The sequence below is a fragment of the Coregonus clupeaformis genome, unplaced genomic scaffold (assembly GCF_020615455.1).
Source record: "Coregonus clupeaformis isolate EN_2021a unplaced genomic scaffold, ASM2061545v1 scaf1806, whole genome shotgun sequence".
Lineage (NCBI taxonomy): Eukaryota > Metazoa > Chordata > Actinopteri > Salmoniformes > Salmonidae > Coregonus > Coregonus clupeaformis.
In genome coordinates, this window is record NW_025535260.1 from 9,441 (window position 1) to 18,880 (window position 9,440).

A 9,440-nucleotide genomic window follows, 5' to 3' on the forward strand; every position below is an offset into this window, starting at 1 on the left:
CGGTGCAGTCGTCCTGTCCCCTTTGCAGAAAAGCATCCCCAAAGAATGATGTTTCCACCTCCATGCTTCAAGGTTGGGATGGTGTTCTTGGGGTTGTACTCATCCTTCTTCTTCCTCCAAACACGGCGAGTGGAGTTTAGACCAAAAAGCTATATTTTTCTCTCATCAGACCACATGACCTTCTCCCATTCCTCCTCTGGATCATCCAGATGGTCATTGGCAAACTTCAGACGGGCCTGGACATGCGCTGGCTTGAGCAGGGGGACCTTGCATGCGCTGCAGGATTTTAATCCATGACGGCGTAGGGTGTTACTAATGGTTTTCTTTTAGACTGTGGTCCCAGCTCTCTTCAGGTCATTGACCAGGTCCTGCCGTGTAGTTCTGGGCTGATCATGATGCCCCACGAGGTGAGATCTTGCATGGAGCCCCAGACCGAGGGTGATTGACCGTCATCTTGAACTTCTTCCATTTTCTAATAATTGCGCCAACAGTTGTTGCCTTCTCACCAAGCTGCTTGCCTATTGTCCTGTAGCCCATCCCAGCCTTGTGCATGTCTACAATTGTATCCCTGATGTCCTTACACAGCTCTCTGGTCTTGGCCATTGTGGAGAGGTTGGAGTCTGTTTGATTGAGTGTGTGGACAGGTGTCTTTTATACAGGTAACGAGTTCAAACAGGTGCAGTTAATACAGGTAATGAGTGGAGAACAGGAGGGCTTCTTAAAGAAAAACTAACAGGTCTGTGAGAGCCGGAATTCTTACTGGTTGGTAGGTGATCAAATACTTATGTCATGCAATAAAATGCAAATGAATTACTTAAAAATCATACAATGTGATTTCCTGGATTTTTGTTTTAGATTCCGTCTCTCACAGTTGAAGTGTACCTATTATAAAAATTACAGACCTCTACATGCTTTGTAAGTAGGAAAACCTGCAAAATTGGCAGTGTATGAAATACTTGTTCTCCCCACTGTAAACACAGGCTGCATCCCAAATGGCACACATAGGGGCCTGGTCAAAAGTAGTGCACTATGTAAGGAATAGGGTGCCATTTAGGATGCAGACACATTTACAACTCTACCTTTGCTTGAGTAAAACTGAGGGTGTGAGAGTTAGTATGCAGTCGATAGAGATGGGAGAAAGAGGGGAGGAGAGATCGAGAATACAATTACAAGCAATTTCTGCACAGGGCTTGGAAAACAACAAAGAAAAGATGCATAGATGAGTGGGTGGGTGTATCGAGGCTGTGTGTGTTTGTGCGTATGTACAGTGCATTCAGAAAGTATTCAGACCCCTTGACTTTTTCCACATTTTGTTACATTCTTCAAAGTAGCCACCCTTTGCCTTGATGACAGGTTTGCACACTCTTATATGACAGCCTTACTCTACAATTGATTAAATGTAAAAAAAATCCTCAACAATCTACACAACATACCCCATAATGACAAAGTTAAGACAGGTTTTTAGAAATGTTTGCAAATGTATTTAAAATTAAAAACAGATACCTTATTTACATTAGTATTCAGACCCTTTGCTATGAGACTCGAAATTGAGCTCAGGTGCATCCTGTTCCCATTGATCATCCTTGATGTTTCTACAACTTGATTGGAGTCCACCTGTGGTAAATTCAATTGATTGGACATGATTTGGAAAGGCACACACTTGTCTATATAAGGTCCTACAGTTGACACTGCATGTCAGAGTAAATACCAAGCCATGAGGTCGAAATAATTTTCCGTAGAGCTCCGAGACAGGATTGTGTCGAGGCACAGATCTGGGGAATGGTACCAAAAGATGTCTGCAGCATTGAAGGTCCCCAAGAACACAGTGGCCTCCATCATTCTTAAATGGAAGAAGTTTGGAACCACCAAGACTCTTCCTAGAGCTGGCCGCCCGGCCAAGCTAAGCAACCGGGGGAGAAGGGCCTTGATCAGGGAGGTGACCAAGAACCCGAAAATCACTCTGACAGAGCTCCAGAGTTCCTCTGTGGAGATGGGAGAACCTTCCAGAAGGACAATCATCTCTGCAGCAGTCCACCAATCAGGCCTTTATGGTGGAGTGGCCAGACGGAAGCCACTCCTCAGTAAAAGGCATATGACAGCCCGCTTGGAGTTTGCCAAAAGGCACCTAAAGGACTCAGACCATGAGAAACAAGATTCTCTGGTCTGATGAAACCAAGATTTAACTCTTTGGCCTGAATGTCATGTGTCACGTCTGGAGGAAACCTGGCACCATCCCTACGGTGAAGCATGGTGGTGGCAGCATCATGCTGTGGGGATGTTTTTCAGCGGCAGGGACTGGGAGACTAGTCAGGATCGAGGGAAAGATGAACGGAACAAAGTACAGAGAGATCCTTGATGAAAACCTGCTCCAGAGCGCTTAGGACCTCAGACTGGGGCGAAGGTTCACCATCCAACAGGACAGCGACCCTAAGCACACAGCCAAGACAATGCAGGAGTGGCTTCGGGACAAGCCTCTGAATGTCCTTGAGTGGCCGAGCCAGAGCCCGGACTTGAACCCGATCGAATATCTCTGGAGAGACCTGAAAATAGCTGCGCTCCCATTCCAGCCTGACAGAGCTTGAGAGGATCTATAGAGAAGAATGGGAGAAACTCCCCAAATACAGGTGTGCCATGCTTGTAGCGTCATACCCAAGAAGACTCGAGGCTGTAAGCGCTGCCAAAGGTGCTTTAACAAAGTACTGAGTAAAGGATCTGAATACTTGTGTAAATGTGTATTTCTGCTTTTTATTTTTAATACATTTGCTAAATGTTCTGAAAACCTGTTTTTGCTTTTTCATTATGGGGTATTGTGTGTACATTTATGAGGGGAATTGAAAAAAAACATTTTAGAATAAGGCTGTAACGTAAAAAAAATGTGGAAATAGTCAAGGGGTCTGAATACTTTCCGAATACACGTTATGCAGGCTAAAGATTGACACGTTCACCCGCCTCTATACATATTAAACAGCAACCAACACACCATGCCGCGCACATGCACACAAACACACCAAGCCAAACACAATCATCAGCGAGAGGCCAAAGACAGGGCCCTGTTGAACTATTGTATATTACCACCCTGACAGCGGGGCAACAAGCCCCGGGTCTGAACACAACGTTGAAATAGCGTTGGATCAACGTCAGTCCTTCCCAGTACCCACCACACGCAGGCTTGGCGGGGCGGAGAGCCCATCATTCACTTATACACTGAGAAAACCCCACATTTGCATACGAATATGTCATATTTGCATAGTGGCGGTAGTGCTGGAATGGAATTTGCATGTGATACATAGAGACCCGGGGAGAAGTCTTGACGTGCAAAGACGGCCATGTGTTAATACTTAATGTAACTGTCCTCGCTGCTTTTGGGTCGGCATGACCTTGGCTGGTTGTCTGTCGACTGCAAAGTTGTAACAAAGGACAGAGTCATTAGAATTCTCGCCATCTCTCATTTGAATTCTCACCGTTTCTTTCCCACATCCAAAAGCTATAAGCTTGAGCCCGATCCATCATTGTTTCCGTCTCCTTCAACCAACTGGCACATAGCTCTCGCTCTCTCTCGCTCTCTCTCTCTCTCCTCTCTTTCTCTCACTCACTTTTTCTCTCTTTTTTTCTCTCTCACTTTCACTTTTTCTCTTTCTCTCTCTCCCTCTCTTTTTCTTTATCTCACTCTATATTCCCCCCATCCTTTCTGTTCAACCATGTCAATCTCCCCTCTCTCTCTTTCTATCAGGCACCATCCCTCTATTTCTATACTCGAGTCACATATATAATTTCTTCAATTCCCTTTCAAAACCTGACAACGTTCTCTCATTTCAATCGGAATCTCTTAACACATTGTACCAATGCTTATCGTCTCCCCTCCCACTTTCACCAGATATCACATTATCAGTGACTCTGCCCTAGGAGTATTGACTCATGTTCTCTATGACTCTCAGTCTGCGTCCCAAATGGCCCCCTACCCTACATAGTGCACTACTTTTGACCAGAGCCATATGGGCCCTGGTCAAAAGAAGTACGCTCTATAGGGACTAGGGTGCCATTTGGAACACACCCTCAGTTAGTATGGACTCACAGACCCTGACAGTCTCTGAATATGACGAGATCCTATTCAGAATGCTAAATTGCCTCTGTGTACAACAGAATGAAGGCCCGGTTCAATTGAGAAAGGCCACCAGTGGCCCCGGGCAGGCGTTACCATTATGCCGAATATAAACCTCTAACTGCGGTAATAGAAGAGTCAGAATGGGGAGTGCTTCTGTACTCCTTAATATTGGGATTACTGAGGGAGAATGATTAGCATTTTCATGATTTATCAAGGGAGATTGAAGGGATTTTGGATTGAGTTATGATGAGTTGGAATATGGCTGCATCTCCTGGTGTGTAGAGTGTGGTGCTGGGTTTGAAGCGACTGTCATTGATATGTCTATACCGATGGTGTTAGTTGGATTGTATCGCTTCAGGTCTTGTTTAGGTATATTCTTGTACATTTTAGATACCATTGAAGTTTATGGCCATGTACTTGACATTTTACAATAATCTGACATGTACTCACACACTCAGGCACACACACGAGCGCGCACACACACACCAACAAATTGCTTTTCTCTTTCCCAGTTAAAGTTGTTGATAACAGATAACAGCTTGGGCCTTTGGACGAAGGCCAGGTGGATAGATTATGGACCCTGGGCAAGGAGCACTTGGCCTACTTTTGGATGATTTTTAAAATCCTTTAAAATATTAGATGTCAGTATCATAGCTAATTCCTCTCGCAATTTTAAAATGTTCCATCGGGAGGGAGAGAGGGAGGGAGGGAGGGAGGGAGGGAGGGAGGGAGGGAGGGAGAGAGAGAGATAGAGAGAGGGAGGGAGGGAGGGAGGGAGGGAGGGAGGGAGGGAGGGAGGGAGGGAGGGAGGGAGAGAGGGAGGGAGGGAGAGAGAGAGAGATTTATATACATACATACAGTGCATTCGGAAAGTATTCAGACCCCTTCCCTTTTTCCACATTTTGTTACATTACAGCCTTATTCTAAAATTGATTAATTGCATTTCCCCCCCTCATCAATCTACACACAATACCCCATAATGGCAAAGCAAAAACTGGTTTTTAGAAATTTTTGCAAATGTATTAAAAATAAAAAACTGAAATAACTTATTCAGACCATAAGTATTCAGACCCTTTGCTATGAGACTCGAAATTGAGCTCGGGTGCATCCTGTTTCCATTGATGCTCCTTGAGATGTTTCTACAACTTGATTGGAGTCCACCTGTGGTAAATTCTATTGATTTGACATGATTTGGAAAGGCACACACCTGTTTATATAAGGTCCCACAGTTGACAGTGCATGTCAGAGTAAATATAAAGCCATGAGGTTGAAGGAATTGTCCGTAGAGCACCGAGACAGGATTTTGTCGAGGTACAGATCTGGGGAAGGGTACTCAAAACATTTCTGCAGCAATGAAGCTCCCCAAGAACACAGTAGCCTCCATCATTCTTAAATGGAAGAAGTTTGGAACCACCAAGACTCTTCCTAGAGCTGGCTGCCTGGCCAAACTGAGCAATCGGGGGAGACGGGCCTTGGTCAGGGAGGTGACCAAGAACCCAATGGTCATTCTGACAGAGCTCCAGAGTTCCTCTGTGGAGATGGGAGAACCTTCTAGAAGGACAATGATCTCTGCAGCACTCCACCAATCAGCCCTTTATGGTAGAGTGGCCTAAATGGAAACCACTCCTCAGTAAAAGGCACATGACAGCCCACTTGGAGTTTGCCAAAAGGCACCTAAAGGACTCTCAGACCATGAAAAACAAGATTCTCTGGTATGATGAAACCAAGGTTGAACTCTTTGGCCTGAATGCCAAGCATCAGGTCTGGAGAAAACCTGGCACCATCCCTACGGTGAAGCATGGTGGTGGCAGCATCATGCTGGGGGGATGTTTTTCAGCGGCAGGGACTGGGAGACTAGTCAGGATCGAGGGAAAGATGAACGGAGAATAGTACAGAGAGATCCTTAATGAAAACCTGCTCCAGAGCGCTCAGGACCTCAGTCAGGGGCAAAGGTTCACCTTCCAACAGGACAGCGACCCTAAGCACATAGCCAAGGCAATGCAGGAGTGGCTTCGGGACAAGTCTCTGAATGTCCTTGAGTGGCCCAGCCAGAGCCCGGACTTGAAAACCAAACACTTCATTCCACAGTAAGAACATCATACCAAAGGTCAAGCATGGTGGTGGTGGTGGTGTTGGTTTGGGGATGCTTTGCTGCCTCAGGACCTGGACGACTTGCCTTAATAGAAGGAACCATGAATTCTGCTCTGTATCAGAGAATTCTACAGGAGAATGTCAGACCATCCGTCTGTGAGCTGAAGCTGAAGCGCAGCTGGGTCATGCAGCAAGACAATGATCCAAAACACACAATAATTTCTACATGAAAATTGCTAAAAAGCAACAAATTGGAAGTTTTGGAATGGCCTAGTCAAAGTCCAGACATAATCCCAATTGAGATGTTGTGGCAGGACTTGAAACGAGCAGTTCATGCTTGAAAACCCACACATCACTGAGTTAAAGCGGTTCTGCATGGAAGAGTGGGCCAAAATTCCTCCACAGCGATGTGAGAGACTGATCAGCAACTACAGGAAGCATTTGCTTGGAGTCATTGCAGCTAAAGGTGGCACAACCAGTTATTGAGTGTACGGGGGCAATTACCTTTTCACACAGGGGAATTGGGTGTTGCATAACTTTGTTTATGAAATAAATGAAATAAGTATGTAATTGTTGTGTTATTTGTTCACTTATGTTCCCTTTATCTAATATTAGGTTTTGGTTGAAGATCTGATAACATTCAGTATCACAAATATGCAAAAGTAGAGAAAATTAGAAAGGGGGCAAATACTTTTTCATAGCACTGTAGATCTGTTTGGCCATAATAAACATCATTATGTTTGGAGGAAAAAGGGGGTCACTTGCAAGCCGAAGAACACCATCCCAACCGTGAAGCACGGGGGTGGCAGCATCATGCTGTGTGGGTGCTTTGCTGCAGGAGGGACTGGTGTACAAAATAGACTGGTGTTCACAAAATAGATGGCATCATGAGGAAGGAAATGTATGTGGATATATTGAAGCAACATCTCAAGACATCAGTCAGGAAGTTAAAGCTTGTTCACAAATAGTTCTTCCAAATGGACAATGAACCCAAGCATACTTCCAAAGTTGTAGCAAAATGGCTTAAGGACAACAAAGTCAAGGTATTGGAGTGGCCATCACAAAGCCCTGACCTCAATCCTATAGAACATTTTGTGGGCAGAACTGAAAAAGCGTGTGCGAGCAAGGAGGCCTACAAACCTGACTCAGTAACACCAGCTCTGTCAGGAGGAATGGGCCAAAATTCACCCAACTTATTGTGGGAAGCTTGTGGAAGGCTAACCGAAACGTTTGGCCCAAGTTAAACAATTTAAAGGCAATGCTACCAAATACTAATTGAGTGTATGCAAACGTCTGACCCACTGAGAATGTGATGAAAGAAATAAAAGCTTAAATAATTCATTCTCTCTACTATTATTATCACATTTCACATGCTTAATTATAAAGTGGTGATCCTAACTGACCTAAAAAAGGGAATTTTTACTAGGATTAAATGTCAGGAATTGTGAAAACGGAGTTTAAATGTATTTTGCTAAGGTGTATGTAAACCTCCGACTTCAACTATATATATATATATATATATATATATATATATATATATATAAATATATACACTGCTCAAAAAAATAAAGGGAACACTTAACAACACATCCTAGATCTGAATGAATGAAATAATCTTATTAAATACTTTTTTCTTTACATAGTTGAATGTGCTGACAACAAAATCACACAAAAATTATCAATGGAAGTCAAATTTATCAACCCATGGAGGTCTGGATTTGGAGTCACCCTCAAAATTAGTGGAAAACCACACTACAGGCTGATCCAACTTTGATGTAATGTCCTTAAAACAAGTCAAAATGAGGCTCAGTAGTGTGTGTGGCCTCCACGTGCCTGTATGACCTCCCTACAACGCCTGGGCATGCTCCTGATGAGGTGGCGGATGGTCTCCTGAGGGATCTCCTCCCAGACCTGGACTTAAGCATCCGCCAACTCCTGGACAGTCTGTGGTGCAACGTGGCGTTGGTGGATGGAGCGAGACATGATGTCCCAGATGTGCTCAATTGGATTCAGGTCTGGGGAACGGGCGGTCCATAGCATCAATGCCTTCCTCTTGCAGGAACTGCTGACACACTCCAGCCACATGAGGTCTAGCATTGTCTTGCATTAGGAGGAACCCAGGGCCAACCCCACCAGCATATGGTCTCACAAGGGGTCTGAGGATCTCATCTCGGTACCTAATGGCAGTCAGGCTACCTCTGGCGAGCACATGGAGGGCTGTGCGGCCCCCCAAAGAAATGCCACCCCACACCATGACTGACCCACTGCCAAACCGGTCATGCTGGAGGATGTTGCAGGCAGCAGAACGTTCTCCACAGCGTCTCCAGACTCTGTCACGTCTGTCACATGTGCTCAGTGTGAACCTGCTTTCATCTGTGAAGAGCACAGGGTGCCAGTGGCGAATTTGCCAATCTTGGTGTTCTCTGGCAAATGCCAAACGTCCTGCACGGTGTTGGGCTGTAAGCACAACCCCCACCTGTGGACGTCGGGTCCTCATACCACCCTCATGGAGTCTGTTTCTGACCGTTTGAGCAGACACACATTTGTGGCCTGCTAGAGGTCATTTTGCAGGGCTCTGGCAGTGCTCCTCCTGCTCCTCCTTGCACAAAAGCGGAGTTAGCGGTCCTGCTGCTGGGTTGTTGCCCTCCTATGGCCTCCTCCACGTCTCCTGATGTACACTTGTCTCCTGGTAGCGCCTCCATGCTCTGGACACTATGCTGACAGACACAGCAAACCTTCTTGCCACAGCTCGCATTGATGTGCCATCCTGGATGAGCTGCACTACCTGAGCCACTTGTGTGGGTTGTAGACTCCGTCTCATGCTACCACTAGAGTGAAAGCACCGCCAGCATTCAAAAGTGACCAAAACATCAGCCAGGAAGCATAGGAACTGAGAAGTGGTCTGTGGTCACCACCTGCAGAACCACTTCTTTATTGGGGGTGTCTTGCTAATTGCCTATAATTTCCACCTGTTGTCCATTCCATTTGCACAACAGCATGTGAAATGTATTGTCAATCAGTGTTGCTTCCTAAGTGGACAGTTTAATTTCACAGAAGTGTGATTGACTTGGAGTTACATTGTGTTGTTTAAGTGTTCCCTTTATTTTTGCAGGTTTTCCTACTTACAAAAATCCAGAAAATCACATTGTATGATTTTAAAGTAATTAAGTTGCATTTTATTGCATAACATAAATATTTGATCACCTACCAACCAGTAAGAATTCTGGCTCTCACAGACCTGTTAGTT